The 19302-nt window shown below is 38.6% G+C and overlaps 1 protein-coding gene across 1 annotated transcript in view; it reads right to left on the bottom strand.

The window, feature by feature from the left end:
- Positions 1-11025, bottom strand: part of jak2.S (Janus kinase 2 (a protein tyrosine kinase) S homeolog) — a 98153-nt gene extending 87128 nt beyond the window's left edge. The window contains exon 1 of the mRNA XM_041580125.1: positions 10532-11025. The gene's annotated coding sequence lies outside the window, so the exon portion shown is untranslated. The remainder of the gene's footprint in view (positions 1-10531) is intronic.
- Between the last annotated feature and the right edge of the window lie 8277 nt (positions 11026-19302).

Here is a 19302-nt window from a genome sequence, read left to right as displayed (position 1 = left end):
AGGGACAGGATAGAAACTACACAAGGCAAGACAAGGAGCAGATGGGGCAAGAGCAGGGAACAAGAGCCAGGACAGTGCCACAATACTCAAGTTATCCACACGCAATGTAGCAGACAGTCTGCTACAGTGTGTGTGGATATTCAAATTCGGTTGGAGTGGACACAATGACGTGCACTTAACTTCTAAATGGGAGATTTGAGTTCCTGGTGAGTGCTCGCTGAATTGTATTTCACAGTACTCAAGTTAGGCCAATGCTCAGGTACTGGTGGTGAGTAGAGCTTGCCTTATATAGGACAGGGCCAGCCCTGATTGGCTGACCCTAACCCACCAATAAGGATGCTCAGGTGCAATGGGTAAACTGGACACCCAGCAGAAGAGCAAACGAGAACTTCCTGGCTGCTCTCCTGGCCAAGTGGTTAGGGTGAGAAGCCAGTAACCAGGCGGTCCCAGAATCAAACCCCAGCAGAGCCTGACCCAGTGTATATGATAAAATTGCCTTTCGCGAAGGATCTACAGTAGGTTCCTTCAACTCATGGTCTGAGAAGTTCAGTTTTCTTTCTGTAAATTAAGACATGGAATTTGAATTTTTTTTTAAATGAATGCTTGCCAATAAATGAAAGGTTACCCCCACCCCCTCTTCCTTTCCTATTGTGTAAACTTTTAATTATGTTTTTAGAGGTATTAAAATGCAGTCAATGGTCCTGAAGCAGTTTATGGGTAGAACTTAAGAAGTCGGAAGTACTCAGGTCTCAATATAAGATAAATTTACTTATTTACTCCTTTTTCTTCAATTTCATTCAAACTTTGCCCAATTTTCAAGTTGATGTGGTGATGACAACATCCTGTCTATGATGATGTCACTTCTCATATCTGTAATGGAAACCGATTGTCTTCTCCAAAATGGCGGCCAAGATGGCGTCCAAGATGGCGGCCTCCTGGATCCTGCTGGTCGCAGCACTATGACATCAGCGTCTTTTTGCCCTCGGATTGGTCGCCGGCGTCGGAACGGACGCCGGCGTCAGAATGTGCGCTGGCGTCAGTGCGTCGGCGTCATGACGTCAGCGCGTCCAAATTGGCGCCAAACCCAGGCCTATTTAAAGCAGCTTCAGACTCTCCTCAATGCCCAATTATAGGTTTTCGCTTGCTGATTCCTGGGTGTGTTTATCGTTGTTTATCTTGTGTACCGACCTTGCCTGAACTCTCGTCTTTGAACCTCGTCTGCCTGAACTGATTCTACTGCCTGATTACGACTATTCTACTGCCTACTCCTTCTGTACTGCGAACTCGGACTTTGTTACCTCCTCCTTGGTCCTTACTACCTCGGGGCCCTCGGGCCTTACAATATCATGGTGGGCAGAAGGTTTGCGGAGAATAAAGAAATTGCAGATCACATTAAGTAGCAGGTCCAAGCAGGTAAAAAGGCACTTTGCTGGACCAGGAGATAGAGTACCCCTATTGTCAAATATGAGGATATTAGAATTAATTTTATATAAGTCATAGAATTCTGAGGTGACTTATAATATCCTCATATTTTATAACAGTGGGTACATTATTTTTTTAGACTACACAAATCTCAGTGAGTCATATATATACAGTTACATTATCTGTAAGGCTATTGTGCATTACATGTTTAATTATGTGTACCTATGCACATAAGTATACATAGGTATATTTAATCACTTGCCACTCTTAATTTGAAAACAACACCTACTTCTTTGATACTTTCATTTATAAACACCATCTGTCTGAGACATTTAATTTGCTTCTAAACAAGGTTCCCTTCTTTCTAAAACAATTCACCACACCCATAATGACATCATGCTTTTCCAGTACTGTAACAGCCTTTATTCAAACAGAAACAATGGTGTGCTGGTTAAGGATATCCCTTCTTTTTTTCCTTAAAGAAGAACTAAACCCAAAAAATGAATGTGGCTAAAAATGCCATATTTTATATACTAAAACTATTGTACCAGCCTAAAGTTCCATCTTCTCAATAGCAGCAATGATCCAGTACTTCAGGGGGTCACAATCTTGGAATATTCACCACAAATATTTTTTAATTGCGAGCAGCACTAAACATTTGCAAAAACAAAATTTTTAGTAAAGCTTGCAATTTTAAATTACATACCCCCATATCTGTACTGTATATTTTGAGTCAGCCTCGAAGCTGAGTAACAGGCTGCTGCACAGAGCATGTGCAGGGAATCTGCAGAAAAGATGATGGGGAGCTACTGGGGCATCTTTAGAGACACAGATCTTTACTGCTAAATGGCTGTGGTTGTCTTAGGCTGGTATAGAAGCTAAAAAAATAATGTACTTCTTTAGTTAAGCTTTAGTTCTCCTTTAAGATTCTAAATGACAAAAAAGGGAAAACACAATTTTTGGAAACTTGAGGTACCCTTAATTATACAGGTTAATTTAATGTGCCAATCAACCAAGCAAGTGCTTATCACTGGATTAAATTATTTTAACAAATCATCTAACACATTTAACACATCAAAGCATCATGTTAACACATCACTTATGGGCTTATTTATCAAAAATCTAATTTGTGAGGTTTTAAAGTTTTTACTATTTTGAATGAACTCAAAACTTAAAAAAATCAAATGTTTGCTCATTTATTTAAAAATCTGAATATAAAAACATTGATTGAATAAACAGTGGGGGGGAAACAAAAACCTTGAATTTGTGATTTTCTAAGTTCAAAAAAACTTACATTTGTGAGTTTGCAAGCTCAAAAAATGCAAATTCTACATGAATAAGCTTTTAGATGCTGAAGTTTTACATTCAAGGTTTACAGGTTTTTTTGTGCTCAGTTAACAACAAAAATTCAAATTTTTAAAAATATAATTCAAATTTGAGAGTCGTTGGGCAAAAATTCCAATTTGAACGCTGATAATTCATGTACTTTCTAAGCCTCACTAGTTTAACATAGGACTCAAGAGAACCCGAAGTAATCAAAAGACAAAACAATTAGAGAAGATTTGATTATTAGTGATGCGAGTCAGGAAAAACTCAACCTGAACCCAACCCTAACCTACAAAACGTTGCATTGCAGGATCTGCACAGGCATCTTCTCTGTATACTATTGTACGCACCTCTGGTTCCAAGATACAGAATGTTTGGAAACAGTGGAGAACAGTACTTCCCCAGAGTCTGACCCTCACCCAACCCTAACCCCAAATTTCAACCTGAACCTGCCCAACCAGTGTTAAACCCATGGGTTTTGGGGCAACCTGCACATTACTAATGATATCTATAGAGATCCCTCAGCACAGGAGGATTGGAAGGTTTTTATGAAAAGTGCAAATGTCTGGAAGATTATATCAGTGCTTCTTAGTTCTCCCTGCAAGCAGGTGTGCTTGGTACACAGTCATGTGTTCATACCATTTAATTTAGGTCAAGTTGAATTAACTGAATTTTATTAACCATTGCTCCACGCTTAGGACTTCTTTCTCCACCATGTTAATGCAGAGATCGGCAGCAGGTAAGAATTTCTGCAAGGACAGTATGGTCTCTAAAGTCAAAATGATCAATGCTATGCTGGTGAATGAGTGCTAATACAGCATGCATAACAAAAAGCATTACAAAGGCTTCTTACCTGCTGCCAATCTCTGGATCTGCATTTAGGTTATAGCAAACTAATTATTAATAAAACTTTTGACACATTAATGCATTTGAGAAGGTTATTGTTTTGCAAGTTCTACCTACTTTGGTAGAATATTGCAAAAGTTGAACATCCCCTTCAAGGCAAAATAAAGTACAGGTATGGGATTCGTTATCCGGAAAACCCATTATCCAAAAAGCTCTGAATAACGGAAAGGCCATCTCCCACAGACTCTATTAGAATCAAATAATCCAAATTTTTAAAAATGATTTCCTTTCTCTCTGTAATAATAAAACAGAACATTGTACATGATCCAAACTAGGATATAATGAATACCTATTGGGAGCAGAACCAGCCTATTGGGTTTATTTAATGTTTGTAGGATTTTCTAGTAGACAACATATGAAGATCCAAATTACAGAAAGATCAGTTATCCGGAAAACGCCAGGTTCCAAGCAATCTGGATAACAGGTTCCATACCTGTACAATATAAGGAGATGGCTCATTGTAAATAAGAAACACCCCTTTCCTTTTTGGGTATTTGTATGTAGTATATGAGTGAGAGCATCAAAACCGAGTGCCAATGCAACCGCACTACAAGATGTCAGAAAAAAGCATTATTGATAAACAGAGAAGAAAGCTTGCACAGGTAAACAACATCAGAGCTCTGCATTCCCATAGACTGCTAGAATACCGAGATATGTTAATGAAGGAAAAAAGAAAAAGGATATTGAGGGTAGCCCACTGTTTTACAGAGACAAAAATTCTAGATTACGTAATTAGAATATATGCTTAAACTAAAAATTAACCATTGAATTGCATAGATTGAAAATAGTAGACTTGGTCAATGAACAGGTTTTAGCTCTATGAAACTGTGAATGGTAGATTGTCTAATTTAAAGCTAGAAGAGATGAGCCTGCAAAGGAGCTTTTTTTCATTTCAAGAAGCAGTTCCAGCCCTGGCAGTGTCAGACAAGAGGCAGGTTTTAGTAAACAAGTGTTCTCTCTGCAAAAAAAAACCCAAAAAAAACAATTGCGTCACAACCCAAACCACAACACCCCCCCCCCCCCGATACTTCCTTCTTCCAAGCATTACTACATTGAGCGTTGGTAATGTTATCTGTTATCAGGCAGAAAAGGAACAACAAACCAAACAACTCAAAAGAAATGGTGATGAACGCTAATCTATTAATAAAAATAACTTCAACAGCTTTAGATTTGCAGCAAACATTACCAGATGTTTTTTTTTTTTAAAAAAATTCTAAATTGTTACAACTGCACAGTTCTTTTATCATCCATAAATAGAAAGAGATCTATTATTTCAAGATGCTACATATCAGTCCGATCTCTTGCTGAAACACTCGTAAAGCCCTAGCACTTATTCAAGACAGTTATAATGGAAAAAGAGATCAAATGTTAAATGAAATTAATTTACACATTATTCTGCTATACAAGGAAGGGGACTTAGGGCAGTATTTAAAGCTTTGCTACCAAACAGAGATCAACTTCAAATGCTAATTCAGTATCTGGAACAGTGGATAAAGGTGTACTACAGGCCAAGTGAGGACAAGAAAGTACACAGAAGCTGCTCAGTCACCACTCAATAAAAGGGCTCCATTTAGGGCATGGGCCTCCAGCCAATGGCTTCCCAGCTGTTGCTGTATAACAATTCCCCAAAGCCCAGAGGACTTGCTGTTTAACAATAACGGTTTATTATTGATTATGGTTATGGAAAATCGTATACAATTGTCACTGCTGTAAAAGGATAGCATAATTATTATTAGATTTTTACAGAACCAGGCCATTTATACTTGTTTAAAAAACTATTTGAGAGATTTGCAGAAATACCAGGTTATTTTTAAACCCTATTGCTGGTTTAAGCTCAGGCAATCACAGACAAATGCAATGACATGCTTATTTTATGTTAGTGTCTCTTTAATTTTTAATAGTAGTGCAGCTACTTTTTTTGGATTCCTATGTAAGAGAAGTAAACAGACGGTCCGGTCTGCATTAAAACAGTAAAATGAGTGGGAAATCTGTGTAAATTGGTTCAGTCTAGAACCTGCTAGCCAAAACCACATCATTTCCCACAGAGAAATACACCACAGTGCTGACAAAAGAATATAATAAACCAGCAAGGGTTTACCCTGCTAGCATTACCCATGTGTGCCAGTGAATTCCTTTTCTTTATTTCACAATATGGTCCCAGACAAAGCTCCTACAAAGTAACAAGCTGTATGTATAGTTACCAAAGTCATGATTTTTTGACCATACATACAGAATCAAAAACTACAGCTAAATACTGGGAGTGGGGTAGGTGCAAATAAAACAAAATGTTTATGCTTTTCTTGAGTTGAAGCAGGCGCTATCCTCCTTTGCAAAGAGATACTTGTGTTTTTGTTTTTCAGTATAATCTCAAAGCGGACCAGTATCAGCCAGGAGGTACAGTCAAAAACTACCAAAAATATTCCAAGCCATTTAACTTCCTCCCAGGTTATAGATTACAAGGGTTCGGAAAATAACAATGCATAGAATAAAACATATTGTGGGAGATATATATATATATATATATATAAATAAATGCTGTAAAAGCGAAATATCATTGACATGAACTAAAAGCACAAGTAATGATCGCCAACACATTTTGTTATTTTCTTAAAAATATCTGCAATAAAATATTGTGGAAACAAAACATCAAATTATAGTGATCTAGATTTGAATCCACAAACAATGCTTTTGTAGAACAAAACAAAAAAAATGGTTTACATCCCAAACAAAAGAGAGAATTATATGTAATGTAGGGTATGTGCAAGTTAGTACTAGCTTAAAAAGAAAAATGTTCTGTGAGAAGCAGTTCTCTGCAGGACAAACTTCACACTGCCAGATTTCCCTCTCAATACACTAGCCCAGTGTTTCTTAACCTTTTTTGGATGAGACCCTAATTAAGTCTGAGCAACTGCTTTTCAATCCAAAATGTTATGCTTGGGGCTTTAGCATATTGTTTCCTGCTTCTTTCCTACCAATGGCTATACTGGCAGAGATCTTCACAATAAAGTTAGCCTTTATTGTGCCATAGTTTAGCAAAGAAAAAAAATATGTTCAGCAGGATTGAAGAAACAGCAAACTTTTTATTACCATTAAACAGCAATCTGTATAAAATGCATTTATATTTGTTTTTTTAAATGCACAACATTTTATTACTACATAAACTAGTACTTAAATAAGTGAATTAATTATAGCTGTCTAAGGGTGCGACCATCATAGGACACTAGAATGTGTGCATCTGCCCCATTTACACAACACCCAATGCATAGCATTAACCTTTTTTCTATGTAAGAGAAAATAATTTCTTAAAGGACAAGTGCACAACTAGGATTAAAGCGGAGTGAAGATATTAAGAAAGGTATAGATTTATAGAGCTTTCACACAGTGTAGTTATTTAGAAGAACCATCACTTAGGCATCCCCAAGTGATTGTATTGACTTACCCAAAACCCCTGGCCAGTGCTCCTATCAGCAGAAATCTGCACCGGCCGGGGTTATACCAGTGAGCAGCACTGAACGCTTTTCTTCCATCTTCTGCTTTCTTTGCACGGCTGTGCATACTCGGTAGAACGAAAAGCCGAAATTTAACTAAAAAGTCGGCTATTTTGTTCAATTGCACATGTGTTTGCCACAGGAAATTTAAAGCAAGAAGAAGCTGGAAGAGGATCGCTCCGTGGTGCTCACTGTTATAACCCCAGGCTGGTGCACTTTTCTGCTGATAGGAGCACTGGCTCGGGGTTTCAGATAAGACAATACAATCACTTGGGGGTGCCTAACATTTGGCACCCTCAAATGCAGGATGCCTTTCCTTCTCCTTTAAAGAAAAACAAATGCTCCTATTTAATATTCTGTGCAAGAGTAGATGTATTTATATGTAGTAGAACTCACAAGTTCATACTGAAAGAAAAAAAAAAACTTTTTTATGAGTATTTGCATAGTCCAAAAATAAATCAACTCTGAAGACTTGAACATTCCAATAAATTAACTGCAGAATCCCTTACATACTATTTCAAATAAAAGGTGGGGTCATGATTTCAAACAAATTTATAGCAAGAAACAAGCAAAGTTGCTGATAAGGCAAACAATACAGAAACTGGTATTATAAGCACAAAGAGAAACCACAAAATGAAACATCTTTATTCATCTTAAAGAAGAATTTTTGGGTCATGCACCGCATTCCATTTTAAAATGGGGAACCAAATCTGGTTATGGTGAGAAGGGCTGAAAGGAGCCAAAAAGCCCTTAGCTAGCAATTATATGTAAAGTGATGCCTTCTTGAATCAGAGGGTATTTACTTGTCTAATGCCATACACACAGCACTGCCTAGATACCAACAATGAGAGTTTCTCCCATAAGGCATCATGGGCGGAGACATGCAAATCACTCCTTTGTGTGCCTTTGGCCAACTATGCATCCAGAACCGCTGGTTTATAGAACAGATACAGCCTAATGGTTCAGAACCGCTGGTTTATAGCACAGATACATTAGGCTGTATCTGTGCTATAAACCAGCTTTTCTGGATACATAGTTGGCCAAAGGGACACAAAGGAGTGATTTGCATTGAACCATTAAGCTGTATGTGTGCTATAAACCAGCGGTTCTGGATGCATAGTTGGCGAGAGGGACACAAAGGAGTGATTTGCATGTCTCTGCCCATGATGCATTCATAACATGATGCATTCATAAAAAGAAGCAGGAAATGGTAGTTCTGACTGCACAACATAAACCTATACAACCAGGCAAACAAAATGCTATCTTTGGCCAATTAAAATGAAAGAATATGTGACATGTAGAATATCCATAATGGGCATCTGGGCTGTGTGTATAATCGGTATAAATGTAAAAAAACAAAATGCAATCAAAGGCTGTGCATTAGATATTAATCACTAGAGCACTTTCCCTTTTAAGTAAATAAGGTAAGAAATGCAATTCCTTTTCATTCAAATACATTAAGCAAAAAGAAGAGAATATACAATTTTATGGAACGGAAACAGAAAATACAAAGAAAATGGAGCATGGCACGAAGTCAATTCAAAGTAGATCCACTTAGGGTGAATGAAATAAACAGATACACAAAAGCTAAGAATGAAAGTCTAAGTTCTCTTGATGCAAAAAATTAAATCAACAGGCATAATTGGTGAAATGATTTTAACTGCTTTCACAATCTGTTTCCATAGATGAACTGATGAGAAACCACATCAGGAGGTATTTACTTTACTGAGACATTGGGCTGTGTGTGATCTCTGTTCACTTCATCCAATGTTTTGATCAGATTTATTTTAACTGACCTTAAAGGAGATGTAAATCCAGAAATACAAATGTTTTCCTAATAAAAGTAATTGTAATATAAACTTCTTTCCTCTATATATTTTTTTCCCAATGGTTTTGCAGTTATTTTTAACTACATCTGGAATTGAAACAGTATCTCTCTTCCCTTTTTTTTTTTTATTACTATTGCATGGGAACATAATGGTATGTCAATGACAATTCATGTCTCACTTTTACCCAGTGAAATTGATACATAATTATACAAGCAAACAGTAAATATTAAGATAAAATAAAAAGTTCACTTTGAAACACTGAACAGCAATTAGAGAACCAAACAGTGGTTAGCAATAATGCATGCAATCAGCTTCGTGTGTGTCTCAAGCACCCAAAAACTAATAAAACAAGATTTAATTCTCAGCAGCTTTCCAATGAAAAATTATCTTCAAATGGCTTTACAGTTACTTAAAAATGTAAACTGCTGTTAAAGGAGAAGGAAAGGCTTCGTACACTTGGGGGTGCCAAATGTTAGGCACCCCCAAGTGATTGTATTGACTTACCTGAAACCCAGGGGCCAGTGCTCTTATTAGCAGAAAACTGCACCGGCCCGGGGTTACTCCAGAGAGCACCATGGAGCATTCCTGATCCGGCGTCTTCTTTCTTTAAATTTCCCGGGGCAAACGCATGCGCAGTTGAATGAAATAGACAACTTTTTAGTTAAAGTTCAGCTTTCTATTCTACTGCGCAGCCGCGCAAAGAACAGAGAAAGATGATCACTCTGTGGTGCTCACTGGTATAGCCCCAGGCCGGTGCAGTTTTCTGCTGATAGGAGCACCTGCCGGGGGTTTCAGGTAAGTCAATACAATCACTTGGGGATGCCTAACAAGTGTACAAAGCCTTTACTTCTCCTTTAAATGCAGGATCCGTACGACTTCATAGTCATTCTCAGTTTGTTTATCAGACCTGAAGGAGCACAGACTTCTGCTACACTGTTTCAAGAGTCTGAACTACGAAACAGGAAAAGGATACAGAAATACTGCTTTCAAGTTGCAGCACATTTTCAAGTAACTTTGAAAACATTGAAAATGTGCAATCAATATATATTGGAAAGATGATTAGTATTACATTTTCTCTCATTAAGTCAAAAGCTGGTTTGGGGCCCATTTAACATCAACAAAAAAATAGCCTGCAAAATTGTTTTCAAACAGTATTTGCAGATATGTTTGATTGCAAAGATTTGGACTAATGCAAATCAATACAGCATAGATGATGACTTCAAACCCCAGCATCTTGTGCTAGCCCTGAGCTATGAATGAAAGTGTAAATCCACAGCAGCTGGTGGGTCACAAGTTCCCTACAGATAATAAAGGTCACTGACCTGCCAGTGATATCCTTACAATATATACATTTACTTGCAGCCATGTACAAACAAAAAATGCTGATACAACAAAATTAAGCCCCTTTAAGAGATAAAACGTACCAACATTGATTGACACGTAAATAAAGGAAGAAAGCGAATGTGTCATTGGTTGCTACTTGCAATGATAGTAAAGGGCTTCCCCCTCTATAGAAAACGCATGAAGGCTGTTCGCCAGCAATGGAAGAAGCTTACTCACCGTGGACAAGTTTTGCAGGACGTTCCTCCAATTAGCGGGCATTGGACACGGGCTACACTTCCCTTTCCAAGTGCGAGACACTTTTAGGAAGAGATTTTGATCTGGAGCCCTAGCAGCAGACTTTGCAATCGCTCATACCCCTCCGGCTGGGAGTCTCTCTGTCGCCTCGCGTAAATATTCCAACACAGCTGGTAGTCTATTCCAATTCCTTAGCGTCCACTTAGTTGTGTTAAGTATCTCTATGTCTACTCTTGTTGGTGCGTGTGCCCCTCAACTCAATACGGGAAGTACTCCAGCGTACTCTTCTACTGTACCGGAGGGGGTGTGGCATTCACTCTCGCACTGCAAACACTTTCCAAACCTCCGGCCCCTTCCTTCCCAGAGCTGAGGATACTCAGGGCCCCCAATATATCCTGCTACAGCAACAGCTCTCTGTTTGTGTCACTGTCAAAGCGTCCCGGGTACTCCCACTGCCTCTCGCACTTTCAGTTCCGGGGTGGAACGCCGTCGCCTATTGGCCATTACTAAATGTGACGTAGGGAGCGAAGATGGGCGGGCTGCCAATGTAAGATCTGCGTGCAATGCGGTTTAGCCAACCTTTAGGCCTATTCCCCGTTTCTATGGTGACGTGCACTGCCGCAGCCTGATGGGCGTAGAGACTGTGGGTACCACATGGCCTGGCCCCCACATTTACATCCATATCTTCCAGGAAGGTATCGGCTTGTGTTTCAAGCAGACGGCATTATCCCAGTTCCAGTACGTGCTGTCCGCTGGCACTGATGTTTGCTAGATAAGTACTGCGCCAGGAACTCCCCAGAGTGTGTAATAGTCCTCTGAGGCGCGACGATTGAATACAGATGGGGAAACGCGCTCGGGGGAGTTCATGTATGATATCTAGCAAGGAACATTGTTTGCTTGTACGTAGATCTGGAAACTTATACACTGCCAGCAACAGCAAGGGGTTAATGCTGTTACAGTCAGATAAACTAGCAGAATGGTTAAGCTGGCCATAGATGTTGATATTTTTAAAAGATCAGATCCTGATCGTGAGACCACGATCTTCTGAGAACGATCGTACGATAGTACGAATTTTACCATCAACTAAAAAGACCAATTTGGCAGGAAAACAAAGGGGAGCTGCCTGCTTGGCCCTGCAAACATAGGTAGATTGCACTAGGACCGACAAAGATTTTTTGACCTGCCCGATCAATTTCCTGACAGATGTCGGCCGAAAAATCATAAGATGTACGATCGTTTGAATCCCACTAACCGCACGATAATTTAGAAGGATCGGTCGGACTTCCCTAAAATCGATCGTTCGGCAAGAAGAATCGTCGCGTCTATGGGGAGCTTAAAGCTGGCCATAGACGCAAAGATCCGATCCTACGAATCAACGTACGATCGGACTTTCCCATCTCCCGACCCTCCACTAACCATTCAGATCAAAGTCTTTACGATTCCGATCAAATAAGAACAGATCACCCAATGTTCTGCCCCTGAAAGCAATCGTACGATACTTATGTCTGCCAACACTAGTGACAGTCTCCCTCTGAAAATCGTACGATCGGCAATACACGCAGAGATATTATCGGCAGGCGACAGAAATTTTCTAACCTGTCCGATCGACCAAACGACCGATCTCCGCCGGACGAAAAATGTCGGGACTCTCCACACACGGTCCGAAAATCGTACGAATCCACGATTCGTACGATCGGATCTTTGCGTCTATGGCCAGCTTAAGAGACAATTAGGATGCGGTTAAAGAGGGTTGGGGAAGAAAATGGAGACAGCTTTGTCGTATTTCCCTGTGTTTTCTAAACATCTATCTGCACTTCTGCGAGCTTATCTTTTAAACAGACGGTTTCCAGATTTGCACAACTTTTTAGGGTAGGGCTACACGGATGTGTTCGACACGCGATATCTGGAGTCAGAGATGGAATCGCCAAACCTATTTGCTTTTATCTATTCCGACTCATGATAACTTTAAATTGCAATAAAAAGATAATAGTCATAATAAAGTATTATACTGCTTTAAAGGGGTTGTTTACCTTTGAGTTAACTTTTAGTATGATGTAAAAAGTTATATTTTGAGACAATCTGCAATTTTTTTAAATTTTTTAGTATTTGTGGTTTTTGAGTTATTTAGCTCTTTATTCAACAACTCCCCAGATTGCTATTTAAGCAATCTGGTGGCTAGGGTCCAAATTACCCTAACAACTATGCACTGATTTGGATAAGAGACTGGAATATGAAAAGAAGAGGGCCTGAAAAGAAAGACGAGTAATAAAAAGTACCAATAACAATAGATTTGTAGCCTTACAAAGCATTTGTTTCAGATGGGGTCAGTGCCCCCCATTTGAAAGCTGGAAAGAGTCAGAAGAAAAAGGCAAATAATTTAAAGACTATAAATAATGAAGACCAATTGAAAAGTTGCTTAGAATTGGCCATCCTGTAAAATACTAAAAGTTAACTGAAAGGTGAACCACCCCTTTAAGAATAAAGCCAATGTGTACCTAGTTCACTAGTGTAAAGTCCAGCTAAACTATTATGCATCATTTAAGTGCATCATATGCATTTATACATCATTTAAGAGTTTCTATGAAGGAGTATTTGGCAGAAGCAATTTTGTTTCTAAGAACAATACTTTAGTTAATTTTGGATAGTATTTAACAGCTATTCTACAGCTATATGCCAGGTTCAATTAATATATCAGTTGTTTTAGGCTTTCCAATTGTTTTTGGATTATGTAGTTCAACTTTGTTCTACAACAAAATGTTACATTTTATGATTTTGTTTTAGAATTACCAAAGGATGTGGTTTATATTTTTGAACTGGTAAAGTTGTTTCAAATTTTTTATACATGCTAATTCTATTACCTTATACTTTATAGTCTGATAAAAACAAAAAAAAACCTTATTGTTTTAATATTGGTCATTTGATTAATTTTGAGGTTTAATGAATGTTTGCAGTTTCTATTACAAATAAAATAAAAAGCCACAACGACATTGCCTTAGTTATACATTTAGACCCAAACTTGAACAGTATTCTCATTCATGTTGGTAGTCATAGGCTTGGATGGCCAATAGGGTTGTGCGCCAGTTTCCTATCTAGTAGTGGCTAGGAACCAGTAGTGGTTTGTTCCCAAAAGCAGACTTAGTTTTCATATAGTTTTAAAATTGCTGAGCTTTGGCATTGATGAAATGCCTTGTATGTTGTGTACTTAACTTATTTCAATCAACATGGAAAATGCATTAGTATAATTAAAGGAACAGTAACAAAAAAAAAAAGCATTTTTAAGTAATTAACATATAATATACTTTTAGAATGCACTGGTAAAAGCTGTGTGTTTGCTTTAGAAAGACTACTATAGTTTATATAAACAAGCTGCTATGTAGCCTTGGGTAGCCATTCAAGGTGGAAAAAGGAGAAAAGGCACAGGTTACATAGCACATAACAGATAAGCCTTGTCCAGTATAATGGTGTTTTTGGGTAAAATAAGAACTACTGCATACTATAGACCAAAGGTCCCCAACTTTTTTTACCCGTGAGCAACACTGAAATGTAAAAAAAAAAAAAAGCTGGAGAGCAACATAAGCAAATATGGACCTGCAGCCTACAAGAGCCTCTGTATGGCAGTACAGCCTCTATTATTTGCCTTGGCTATGGAAACTTTAGCCTCTCTTCTTAAAAAGAACCCTTGTATGTGGCTTGCATCTCAGTAATCTCACTGATAAAATAGCAATATATGCTGACAACACTATTGTTTATAGAAGACTCCACTGCTTCTTTCAGTGCAGCTCTGAATTTGATAAATAAACATACTAAATACTCTGATTTCAAAACTAAATGTGGTAAATTAATTCATTCCCAGTTGACCCAAGATATCCCTTCTGTCCCTGTTTTAGGCCTGCAATGATGCTCTAGCTTGAAATACTTAGGGGTACAGATCCATAAAAATCTCCATAAATTTACAGAATTAAATCACTCCCCACGTCTGTTGATGCTTGGAAAAAGGATGAAATTATAGTCCACCCTACTGTTACCCACTCAGAAATGTATTGATCCAGAGGAAGGCAAAAATCTCTATCGGAAGCCTCTCCAATTTGCCTCAGAGGCGGAAAAAAATACTTCCTGACTCCAAAATGGTAACGGACTAGTCCCTGGATTAACTTGTACTATGAGCTATTTCCCATAACCCTGTATTCCCTCCTTTGCTAAAAGCCATCCAACCTCTTCTTAAAGCTATCTAATATATCAGCCTTTAAGACTGATTCCACATCTTCACAGCTCTTACTGTAAAAAAACCCTTCTGAATATTTATATGGAACCTCCTTTCTTCTAATCACAATGGGTGACCTCATGTCAGATGGAAAGACCTACTGGTAAATAAAGCATTAGAGAGATTATTATATGATCCCCTTATATATGTACACATGGTTATCGTATCACCCCTTAAGCGCCTCTTCTCCAGTGTGAACAACACCAATTTGTTAGTCTTTGTCATAGCAAAGATTTTCAATACCTTTTACCAGCCTAGTTGCCCTTCTCTGTACCCTCTCTAATTAAATAATGTCCTGTTTGAGCACTGGAGACCAAAACTTTACAAGAAGAATAACCCCCTACTCCAGTCAATCCTGTCAATCAATTACCCTTTTAATACAGCTCAAGACCTTATTTGCCCTTGATGCTGCTGACTGGCATTGCTTGCTACAGCCAAGTTTATCATCTACAAGGACTCCAAGGTCCTTTTCCATAATGGATTTGCCTAGTGCAGTCCCATTAATGGTATAAGTGGCTTGGATATTTTTACATCCCAGGTGCATGACTTAACATTAATCAACATTGAATCTCGTTTGCCACTTAGCTTCCCAGTCAAAATTCTGTTGCAAGGATGCCGCATCCTGAATGGAATTAATTGGCCTGGATAGTTTTGTGTTTTGTGAACAAGTTAAATATAAGTGAACCCAATACCTAGCCCTGAGGGACCCCACTTAGAACCTTATTTCAAGCAGAGAATGTACCATTAACAACCACCCTCTGTAACCAGTTCCCTATCCAAGTGCAAATGATTTCATTAAGCCCAACAGACCTTAAGTTAGAAATCAGTAATTTGCTCTCCCACTGTCCAGCATCTTACTTACCTCATCATAAGAAGCAATCAGATTTGTCTGACATGACCTATCCTTCATAAAGCCATGCTGATTGCTGCTCATAATGCCATTCACTAGGACAACATTTTGAAAATGATGCCTTAAAAAGCCTTCAAATAATTTGCCCACCACAGATGTCAAATTTACTGGCCTATAATTGCCAGGCAGTGTCTGACTGGCCCACAGGAAACCAGGAAAACTCCCATTGGGCCCTCCTGCTTCAAAACATTTGGCATATTAAAGTTAAAGTTGAATGGACGTATATGTAGCAGCAAATACATTACACTACACAAGGGAAAAGCTTCATAAAATAAAATAGAGTTGTTATTTTGCCCTATACATGTGCCCACTGTATAGTTTAGGTGCCATATGTTAGGAAATGTAGGGGGGAAGGAGGGTACCCCCAAAAAAATTTTACGATCTTTTTCAGCCTATCACCCTTAAAAAAGAAAAAGATGCCAGCTTTTTTTGGGATTTAGAAAAAATTTCAACTTTTGTTAAAGCAATACCAATCTACTCTATTGCACTTCGCCTGGTCTAAGGTGGCGAAGGCAAGTCTGGCGCAAGAGGTAACGTTCAGTAAAATGCGCAAGTTAGTGAATTAGCGTAGTTACGTCCCTTCGCCATATCGCAACTTCACCTGGCGTAAGGGTGCGAAGTAGCGCTATAGTAGGTCCACTTCGCTAGCGAATTTACGCCAGCGCCCATTAGTAAATTGGCCAAGTAACGAAATTACGTCACACTGGCAAATTTGCGCTAGCGTTACGTGCTTCGGCTTTAGTGAATTTGCCCCTAAATAGATTGAATAATAGATTATAGCATGTAAAGAACAGAGACTAGCAGAATAGAGGTTGCGTGAGGAGAGGAATTATAATAGTACTGAGAGTGGGCCCCCTGATCTAAGGTCTTTTGGTGGGCCCCTGGTGTCCCAGTCTGACACTTGTCAGGCTGATATCATATTCCCTTTTTAAATATTAGAATGACATCAGCTTTTTTCCAATCCATAGGTACCATGCCAGATGAAAACTATTTGAGAAAATCAGAAATAAGGGCCGGTCTAAAACTGAACTAAGCTCTCTTAGAAACTGTGGTGTATGCCATCAGGCCCTCTTGCCTTGTTTACATTCATTTTTATTAAAGCTTTGTAAATCATATCCTGAGTCAGCCACTGACTAGATTGAGCTGAGCCTTCAGTGCAGCTATGAAGTGAGCCTGGGAACTCTGACTCCTCTATTGTATACACTGAAGAAAAGAACTGATTTAGCACATTTGCTTTTTCTGTATGTTACAACCATACTGTTACCATTATTTAAAATAGCAACACTCTCAACCCCCATTTTTTTACTATTAATATACTCAATAAACTTTTTGGGGTTAGACTTCACCTCTGCAGCAATCCCAGTTCTCCAAAACCCTCCCCCCTACACCAGTCTTTTAGCCATGCATTAATCTCCATAAGCAACCGCTGTCTTCTTTATGTTGCTCGTGGCACAAGTAATATCTCTGAGAAAATTACCTTGGAAGTCCTCACCCTCAACTTTACACCGAGTTTTTCAAAATCGTTCTTGAGGACTTCACCACCTCCTCTAACTTTTTATTGGTACCTATGTGTACCAAGACCGCTGGGTCTTCCCCAGCTCCTCACAATAATGTGTCCACTCATTCCACCACATGCCAACTCCAGCATCAGTCAAGCAGCAGACTGTTCGGCATGAAGGGTCCTTACAGCAGATTACTCTATCCACCTTTTTTAATAAATTAATCCCCTATAACCAAGACCTGCCTATTTTTCTTTGCACTCCCCCACCCGTATTAGAGCCTCCCAGGGTGCTCTGAGAGTTAGCCTGCTCCATACACACCAGTTCAGAGCTGTCTTCCCCAGCATCTTCAGCCAAAATGACGAATCTGTTGGTTTGGACGAGCTGTGGACCAGCCCCCTATCCTCCTATAATGTGCCCTAAATGCCTAAATACCTGTTTTGACAAACCCCTCTTATTATTCTAGACAATTTTATTGGTAAACTCACTTCTGTACTCAGCACATTATATTGGGCCTCCAAATAATCGAGAGCTCATACTTTACTAATGTGAGGCCTACTTTTAGTGATGTTCTCCCATTATGACCTACATCCACAAAAGCATTGTTGGCATCCTGTTCCATAGAAAATATTACTTAAATATTGATTTATGAAAATGTATATTGCTATATTCAACAAACAATAATTTCTCTGAATGAAAAGCATGAAACTGGAGGGTGATTTAGACAAGCTGTTTGTTGACAGCATCTTGAGATCTACTAATCACTAACTAAAGATCTACTGGTAGATCCAATCTACATTTTGGGGCACCCCTGTCCCAGAGTATGTGTACTCTATTTATAATTACAGTGGATGTTGATGGCTCTACAGCTCTAAATATGTGACAACTACTTAGCTTACAAATTGGTAGATGCATGGTGGTGGGCATCCCCATTTAAGGGGAATGTGGTTACTATGCTAGAGGCACAGGTAACTAACTGGCAAATGTGTTACACCTTTTATGAGTTCAACTGTACAAGCCTGGAATATGGCTTTGACATTTTACCCTAAAAACAATAATTAATGTTACCTGTTATGTCATAAACCTACTTTTTCCAATCTCACAAGACTGACTCCACTTCTGGACTGGGCAATACAAGGTTAAATACATAGCTAACATTAAGGCATAATTTATTGCCTTATGCTAAACATCATAATGGGCCAGATTCAGACATAATGGGCCTGATTCAATTCATTGAGAAAAAGTTATGTCACAGTTTATCAAGTAAAAACTTGTGGACAAGATTCAGTTCAAGGAGAATATACTTTTCATGTGATAAACTTTTTTTTAATTAAATTTGATCTTAAATTGAATCTCGTCCATGAATTTTTATGTGATAAATCTTTTTTCTCACTGCATTGAATCTGGCCCAATGTATGTGAGACAGGAGGAGTGGATTTACTCAATCGTAAACCTCTTTCACAATTTTATTCACTACTCAGTAAGCCATTGAAACCCAATATTACTAAAATTATATAAAATATGGCACAGGGATATCCCCTCTAACTGAACTCTGGACAGACATTTTAGAAACAAGTTTCAGGTAATCAATGATTCCGTTCAAATAGCTTCATAAGGCTTATCTTACTCCACACCAGTGACATGGTCCTACAATCCTAGATATCTTTTCAAGATGCAATGCTCTACTGCTATTTTTTACACATGATGTGGTCTTGCCCACAAATTAAGTTCTTTTGGGCTGACATTGTAAAACATATATCTACCTTGGCACTTCTGCTTCCACTACGCCCTAACACCTTCTTATTAAATTATGTAGATAATAACTAACCTTCCAGGGCAGATTGTAATTTGGTTTGAGTTTAATTTATGTATGCAAGGAAACTGATTGTTGTGGAATGGGAATTTCACCTCCTTCTGTTGTGCATTGGATAACTTTGATAAATAGTAATATCTCGTATGTATAGACTGTATTAAGACATTTGATAAAAGATGGGCACAGTGTATATACAAACACTGGTATAATTAATGTGCTATTTGCAGTGAAAACCTGCATGTCTTTTTTGCTGTGTTTTTGTACTGCTAG

Source organism: Xenopus laevis, chromosome 1S, assembly GCF_017654675.1.
Source record: "Xenopus laevis strain J_2021 chromosome 1S, Xenopus_laevis_v10.1, whole genome shotgun sequence".
NCBI lineage: Eukaryota > Metazoa > Chordata > Amphibia > Anura > Pipidae > Xenopus > Xenopus laevis.
Note: the sequence above shows the minus strand (reverse complement) of the source record. Positions and strands in the feature narration are given on the sequence as shown.